Below are 8598 nucleotides of genomic sequence, written 5' to 3'. Positions count from 1 at the left end.
AGGGAATACTACTCAGCCATGAAGCAGGATGACTTAATGCCTTTTGCAACAATTTGGATGGAACTGGAGACCATTATCCTAAGTGAAGTATCTAAAGAATGGAAAAACAAATACCACATGTACTCACTATTTAACTGGAACTAACTGATGACCACACATGTGCATAGAGGGAAGTAAATCTCAAAGGAAATCAAGCAGGGGGTCAGGGCGAGGAGAGGATGGGTAAAAACCTACCTAATGGGTATAATGAACAACTATCTGGGTGATGGGCACACTTTTAACCCTTACTGAAGCATTACAAAAGTGATTCATGTAACTAAAAACATTTGTACCCCCATAATACTTTGAAATAAAAAAATATTAACACACACACAAAAAAAAATACAAACAACAAAAAATTAGGTGTAATGTTCTTTTTCCTGTTAAGTTTTAGACTTACCCAGGGCCTGTTCTTGTCTATTTCACCCAGTTTGGAATGGAAATGCCTATCCTATGCCTGTCCCACCATTGTATTTTGGAAGTAGATAACTTGTTTAATTTCATAGGCTCACAGCTTGGGGGAAATTTTCCTCAGGATGAACAGTGCCTTGAGCCTCACCCATATCCATTTATTATAAACACCCCAGGCTGTGGGATTCTGTTACTGCAACACAGAACAGACTGACACAGTATAGTACCTCTTCAGACATGGATGCTCTCTGAAGGACATTAACATGTACCAGTTGTCAAGTTACTGCCTCTCAGCTTCAAACCCATTCTTTTTTTAAACAAATTTTTAAGTTTACATAATAATTGTGAATATAGAACAGAGAATTTTTGTCTACCCTTCCGCCAGTTTCCCCTACATCTAACATTATTATGGTCCATTTGTCACAATTAATGAACCAATACTGATACATTATTATTAATCAAAGTCTTTATTCAAACTTAATTGGCTTTCCTCTAATGTCCTTTTTTGTTCTAGTATTCCATCCACAATATGGCATTGCATTTAGTAGCTGTATCTCCTTTGGCTCTTTTGGTTGTGACAGTTACTAGGCATTCCTTGTTTTGCTGACATTGTTAGTTATGAGGAGTACTTGTGAGTTACTGTATAGAATATTCCTCCATGGGGATTTGTCTGAAGTTCTTATCATGATTAAACTAGAATAATATGCTTTGGGGAGGAAGAATACAGAGGTAAAGGGCTATATTCATCACGTTTTGTAAAGAGTACATCCAATCAACATGAACTTAACATTGTTGACATTGGCTTTGATCACCTGGAGTGAGGCGGTGTTTGTCAGTTTTCTCCAATATAGAGTTACTCTTTTTTTTCCTTCTCTTTACATGATCTACCTCCTTGAGGATGAAGTTATCTACATAAATTATTCAGAATTCTTCTGCATGGGAGATTTGACTTTTCTTTCCTATTTATTCATTTATTCAATCGTTTGTTTTTATCAGTATGAACTCATGTTATACTTTGGACAATAATCCAGTAGTATTTTACTTATTTTGTTGTTTATATTATTCTAGCTGTGGTCATTTGGAGCTCTTTTACTTGGCAACTGGATCCTTTTGGTACACCCCCATCATTGCAGGGTTTTGTTTGTTTATTTGAGCACTTTCCCTCTTTTAGGTACTACAGATGCTCTGCATCATCTTGTATATTTTCTGCCCTAGACCTAGAATCAGCCATCTTTTCAAGGATCTGTGCATCCTTTAATTAGAAAATGGTATTAGAAACCAAACTCTGAGTGCTAGGTGTACTTGTAGCAATTGAGGTGTCATTATTTCTAGGTCTTCTTAGCTAATAGACCAAGGAGACACTATATATGCGTGTATACTAACTCATGTACATACACATATCTGCAAATCTCTCTATATGTAATCACCTGTTTCTATATTAAGCCAAACATCAGTTCATACTGATGTCTCCAATGCTAATATGTTACCACAAGGAACATTGTAGACTTCTCGCTTGCTTATCTGTAACCGCTAACTAAAACAGTGAGAATCTGGCTCCCACCACTCATGTACGTAATTGTTCAACTCCAGCATACGTATCGAATAGTTTCAGAATTGTTAATCCATATCCTCATGGAAAACTACTTTATCAACTAGAGTACAGTTTTTTTGTTTGTTTGTTTTTTTTTTTTTTTTTTTTTTTTTTTTGAGACAGAGTCTTACTTTGTTGTCCAGGCTAGAGTGAGTGCCGTGGCGTCAGCCTAGCTCACAGCAACCTCAAACTCCTGGGCTCGAGCGATCCTTCTGCCTCAGCCTCCCGAGTAGCTGGGACTACAGGCATGTGCCACTATGCCCGGCTAATTTTTTTTATATATATATCAGTTGGCCAATTAATTTCTTTCTGTTTATAGTAGAGACGGGGTCTCGCTCTTGCTCAGGCTGGTTTTGAACTCCTGACCTTGAGCAATCCGCCCGCCTCGGCCTCCCAAGAGCTAGGATTACAGGCGTGAGCCACAGCGCCCGGCTAGAGTACAGTTTTTATGGACAGTTCTTTTTGCCTTTAGTCTTACAGACCCCACTCATTTCCAAAGTAACTTAGGTCAGCACCTTATTACTCCAAATCCATTCTTCTTCATCCTGTTAGTGATAGTGGAGCCGGGCCCTATAAACAATTTCTCTTTGCCAGCTGACACGATATTAAGCTTTGGCCGTAGAGGGTAATAGAGAGGCTCTAGAGGGGTGCTGAAAGAGAAAGTAGCCTCTATTCCTGCGTCTGGTGTGATCTTCCCTGCTTGCTCCTATGACAGTGCAGCAGCCAGTGACATGCAGGATGCCCAGTGATGCTCACCTTCCCAGCAAGATCTGCCAACAGGGCCAGCCTCATTGGCACTCCAGTGCAGTTCTACAGCACCTCACTCTCAGAAGAGGCCCCATGTTTGGTTTAATGCTCTTTTGATGATGTCTTGAAGTTTTTAATAATGTTATAATGTTTTACTTGTGCCTTGTAATTAAAGTTTAATGGGACAATGCAGCATGCATTGAGCAGAGGAGATAACTAGATGATAGTGTATACACATGGGCTCAGGTCTTCAGGTACAGCAGACAGTGGGGAGCATGAGTTGGCCTGGCCACCAGGTACACACAGGCATGCATGGGGCAGTCTGACACTCTGCAGACCCCTAGGGGTGGCCTTTGCTGGGACAACAGCAGTAACAACAAAAGCAGCAGTGGTGGCAGCCACAGCACAGGAAGAGAGAGGAGACACCTCACCAACACAATGCTGGGGCCTGTGGTGAGAGACCAGCTTGGCCACCATTCTCAGAGCCTGTCCCTGTGGCATTGGCACAAATATTAACTCTCCAGCTTCGACACCAGAACAGGAATTTCCTGTGTTCAGCCAGTAAAATTTCTGTATATTATTTTTTTGTGACTAAAAGCATCCACGTGGACATTGCAATTAATAAGTATATCAGGTAGTTATTAGAATTCTTTAAAGAGTTTGGCATCTCTTGTTTTGAAACCTACTGCAAGACTGGAAAGCAAATATCCATAGGCTTAAAAATAGAAATCAAATTTAAAAATTAGTGCATTCAATAGGAAAAACACACTGTTTTTATATGAACTTTCTAATGAACCAATTATTGACAAGAAAGCTAATTTTTAAATTAATGTCTTCTTGTCAATGAACATAGAGCAATAAAATATATAACAGGCATTTTAATTTATATACAAATCATGAAGTCACTTTTGGTATCTTGAGCAAATCCACAAATTACAGGAAATGTCAGAGGAAGTATTAAAATACTATTGTAAAAATTTACATTTAAAATTAAATTACGAAAAACAAAAATGATTTATATAAAGAGTTAAATATTTTTAGAAAAAGATTTAGAATTATGCTCTAAGTGCCTTAAATTTATATTTCAAAAGAATTCGTCAGAAACTTATCCCGATGTTGTTACAGCCTATATAACATACTCATAAAAGCTCCATTAATAGTTGCATCAGCCAAAAGATTCTTCTCAAAATTAAAAATTATTTATCATTTTACATTGCTAAGAGCAATTGGAATTACATTCAATTATAACATTGAAAATAAAGTTGCTAAGTTTTCATAAATTTGTAGAAAAGGGAGTCAGAAAAATCTCATGATCAATCAGGATATCACATTAATAAAGTATTATAATGTATCATATAAATTTGTGATATATACTATATTAATTTTTATAATTTATGAGTTTGTTATTTCATGTATCACTATTACCTGTTTATATTTTATAAATAATAACTTAAAAGTCTTTATATTGTAGAACTTTTAACTGTACTTTATGTTCCTGCTGTTTGAACAAGTGGTCCTCCATTTTCATTTTGCACTTGGTCCCACAAATTATATGGCTGGCCCTGTCTACCTGTGCCCCAGCAGGTAGACATTACCACTTCTTCCACCACTACCTCAGCAGGTAGTTTTCTGCTTCCCAGTCTTGACCTTCAGAACCTCAGTCAACTTTCCCATGACCCAGTGGGACACGGCCACATTCCCTCAAATAGGTCTTAAGAAGGAGTCCCTTTCCAAATGTGTTTCTTCCTTTGATACTCTGCCTGAACTCTAGAGGTATTGACTGCTCCTTCTCTCTGTCATTCCTATATTCTTTAGAGTTATTTACCTCTTAGTAGTTAGTTCCCTGTGACTAGTTAATAATTCTTTATATTAAACTTTCCCTGTCGAAATTACTGTGTAGTTTCTGTCTCCAAGCTGGACCCTGACTGACACACATGTGACACGAAGATTTTCATACTTTGTGGCCGCACCCATACTTGCCTTTCACATGCTTCTACCCTACCCCTCTTCATTCTCAATCTTCCCGACCTTCCCTAAGGCCTTGACTAGCTGGTCAAGCCATTTTCCACTCCCTATGATTGTATATATTCCAACGGTAAGCAACTTCTCTTTTCACAGTGAGTGAGTGACCAGGTTCCAGCTCTGGAAAGGATTTTACCTCCCTTCTGTCCTTTAAGGCCACTCCTAAGTAAGGCTATAGTTCAGCTGCTATCAGTCTTTTGACTTGACCCACATACTGAGCCGATTCGTTTGTGAAGCATATTCAGGATTTTTTCTCCTCCATCAGCTGATCACAGCCCAGATGGCCAGAGGTGTGAGCTGAGGGAGAGCCGCTGGTGCAGCGGTGGTGGATGAAATGGGAGATCAGAACTGCCTGCTTGCACAGATTGCTTGTGTCTTCAGACCGCTCACACTTAACCCAGGATGTATCACTTCCACCTTATGATGGAACATATCTAGCTTACCTGGCTGCTGGTTCTAACAGAGCTCAGCTCATAATAAGCAGTCCCAGAATCCTGGTCATTTGGTGCTCTATGGGTGGATCATCTCTGCTAGTGTGCAGGAGCATGCAGGAGTTGATTTTCAGAAGTTATATAATTCTTGCTGCAGATGGTGCTCTCTTGCTCTGGAACCTAGGTATTTGTGTTGTGATTCTTCCACTGGGCTGTGCCATTAATACCACATGGCCTCTCTTCCCAGCACTTTACCCATAATGCTATAGGTTCTCTCAGGATTTATGACCCAAACATTAGGGCTGTTTGCACAGCACCGTAGATCTGCAAAGCCCTTTCCTGGTAATGGATATTTGAAGCCGGCAGCCTTTCAGGTGACCCAGTGTGGAAGACAGAGACTGTGGTGGCCCCCATATCCACACTCCATGTAATCTCTTCCCCTTCAGTGTGGGCAGGACTTGCGACTTGCTTCTAAGGCCAATAGATTACAGCAACTCTGACAGGATGCCACTCCTTATCATTCTTCACTGGTATTTTTAGTGGTGCATCCTCAGTGGTCTCCTTGCTGGCTCCCCGTCTCTTGTGCCCCATGAGCATGCTAGGTTCTGTTAACCATCTTCCTAACTCTCACAGCCCTTCTAACTTCACCATTCATTACCGCAATTCTTTTCTCCCAGCTTCTGTTGGTTAATATGCCCACACGGCCTCTATTATTCTGGGTTCCTGTCATCCCCATTGCATTTGTGAGCCTGACTCTGGTGTGGTCTCTCCTGCTTTCAGCTCTGGCTCACAGAGGAGGCCACACTAATGCCGGTGCCCCTCTCTCCCGTGTATGGGACAGGAGTTTACCCTTCCTTGGAATTGGACTGCTCTGGAGAATAAGCCTGGGACCTGTTCTCAGCTCTCTGTGTCCTCCCTCTACCCTGAGGACATGAGAATCTCTTCATAAAATACCAAGGAGGTTCTATGGTTTTCACTTAAGTGTTCAATTGGAAATTAATGCTTTGAGCTTCTCCTTATATTTCCCCAGAGATTTAGTTTAGCAATAGCCATGAAAATACATCGTCTTTCAGTTGAGACTTTCCTCAAATTTCTCAAAGTCCTAATAGATCTCACCAAACAATGCCATCCAGATTCCTCATTAGTGAAATTTTAAATTTGCTGGCCACCTCATGCCAGGAGTTGTGAGAACTCCTACTACCACCAGCTGTGGGCCTTCATTGTTAGTAAGAAGAGAGTGTTCCAGCTCCAAAACCCCTTGATACCTGCTTTCCCAGACCATTCTTGGTACCAACTGTCCCCGAGAGTAGCATGCAGGATATTTATTAGGGCATGAGTGGGTCAACTCCTAGGAAAGGGAAAGTAAAGGAGCAATATGGATCAGAAGGAGAAGTCGAGCTACCTGCAGGCCCAACGACAATCTCAGCCAACCCCACAGGGACTGTGAAGCTACAATGGCCCTTCAGAATGGTCCTTGGATGGCCACATTTTTATATTGCCACGAAGTTCATATTATCAAACATGGATGGGGGTCACCACAGGAAGGAGTGTGACTTTAGATGACCCCAGATGTGGATGACCTGAAGGTGCTGTCAACTATCTGCCTGCACTGTTCCCAGAAGGAGGAGCAAAAATTCTTTCATTAAAGGCATACTTGGGCAATGTACCAAGGTGTCCATCACAGTAATTAATGAATTTAACTTCTTTCCCTTTTCCTTCCTATGTAAAAATCAGATACAGTAAGAAATACGCACAGCTCTTACCTGACATACCAGAAAATTCTGGGCAGTGGGGAAAAATGGACTATTATTTTGAAAAACTGCAGAACCCGGGCTCAGCCTCATGGATAGGTAAATTAGGTGATCTCTTCTATGTTTTGAGCAATCCAGAGGTGCTTTATACCTTGAAATCTCAACTCCAACTACAGCGGTTATTTCTTCTCATTGTCCTCTCTTTCCATACTCTAAGAAAAGAAAAATTTGAATAGTTATTAAATTTAGTGTACACAGTAATCAAAGGCAAAAGTTTCCCACCCAAATTCCATATGTTAAAGGTCATTTCTCCAGGAAAGGAAGCTTGAAAGCTAAAATAACATCCAGTTTAAGATTCTTAAAATCTGTTTTAAATATATCCTCAAGGATGACCTAAAGGGATGAGACCATTAAGGTGCTCCCCTGATCATGAGCTGGGGTTGGATGGTGGGTGGGTGTTCAGGTTTTGTTTCCTGAACCCAGGAAGATGGTGACACACAGAACATAGACTCTCAGGTATCCCTCCTGAGTGACTGCCCACATCTAGAGGTGCGGTGGCACCAGCTAATCCCAATCATCTCTTATCTAATAGCCTACCCCTCAGGTGCCCTTGAACAATAGGGATACTGTCCACCTTTAGAAGTGATGGGGAGACATTGGGAAGAAATAATTTCACTCCAGCTCACTTTTGGTGCAAAAATCTGCCCAGTTCTTATGAGTTTGTATGTTGGTTTTGTGTGTCCTGCTCCTATTTCATAAGATTTTTGTTTTTCACTCATCAGGTTAGGTCTCCATGATGTCGAAGTGGGTAGGAGTAGAGATTTGGGAGCCAGACAGCACTGTGTTTGGAATTCCAGCTGTTGGTCCAAAATTCTATGGTTTGAGGTACCTGCTCAGACTCTGAGAGGTTGAGACTTGCCTCTCAAGAGACAGAGGTCCCCAAGACTTTGATTCTCTCTCTGTCCCTTCCCCTTGGGTGAGCAGGTATGAAAAACGCCCATCATTGTGAGTCTGAGTGAGAGCCAGGACAGCAGGTCGGATGGCAGAAATGCAGGTGGAGGAAGGAGAGTGTGAAGTATCAGGAGGCTCTATTCCCTTTTCCTGTTTACTCCTTTTATAAATTTTAACCTTTTAACACTTAAACTTTCCCCAGGATTCTTTTCCTGTGGCTAGCTCTTAACTTGCCGTTATGGTTTACTCCTAGATGTGGCAAATGACCACTGAAGGTTGACCAGATGGCTTGATGACTTCATTGACTCCCTCTTTGGGAAAACAATTGAAAGAAATTCCAGCTACTCATTCTCCTGCAGGCAGGGGTGTGCAGTGATCGCTTCTGAAAATGAAAAGACGAAACATGCTTATTCTGTGCCTGGAAGCTTCAGGGAGCAGAGAGGCACTTTCTGCTCCACCATTTTATTTGAGAACATAAGGAATTAATTGTACACCTTGCTGAGGGGAAAAAAGGCACATTGTATATTCCAAGTATCATGGTCTTTCTTTTAGGATTAGAATATGTAGCTGACACGGAGAAAATACTTTCAAGATGTTGTGGGGGAGAAAAACTCTCAAGACTCTTTACAACTTGATATTACTCAGCACCTGCACA

Source organism: Microcebus murinus, chromosome 12 (assembly GCF_040939455.1).
Source record: "Microcebus murinus isolate Inina chromosome 12, M.murinus_Inina_mat1.0, whole genome shotgun sequence".
Classification (NCBI taxonomy): Eukaryota; Metazoa; Chordata; class Mammalia; order Primates; family Cheirogaleidae; genus Microcebus; species Microcebus murinus.
Note: the sequence above shows the minus strand (reverse complement) of the source record.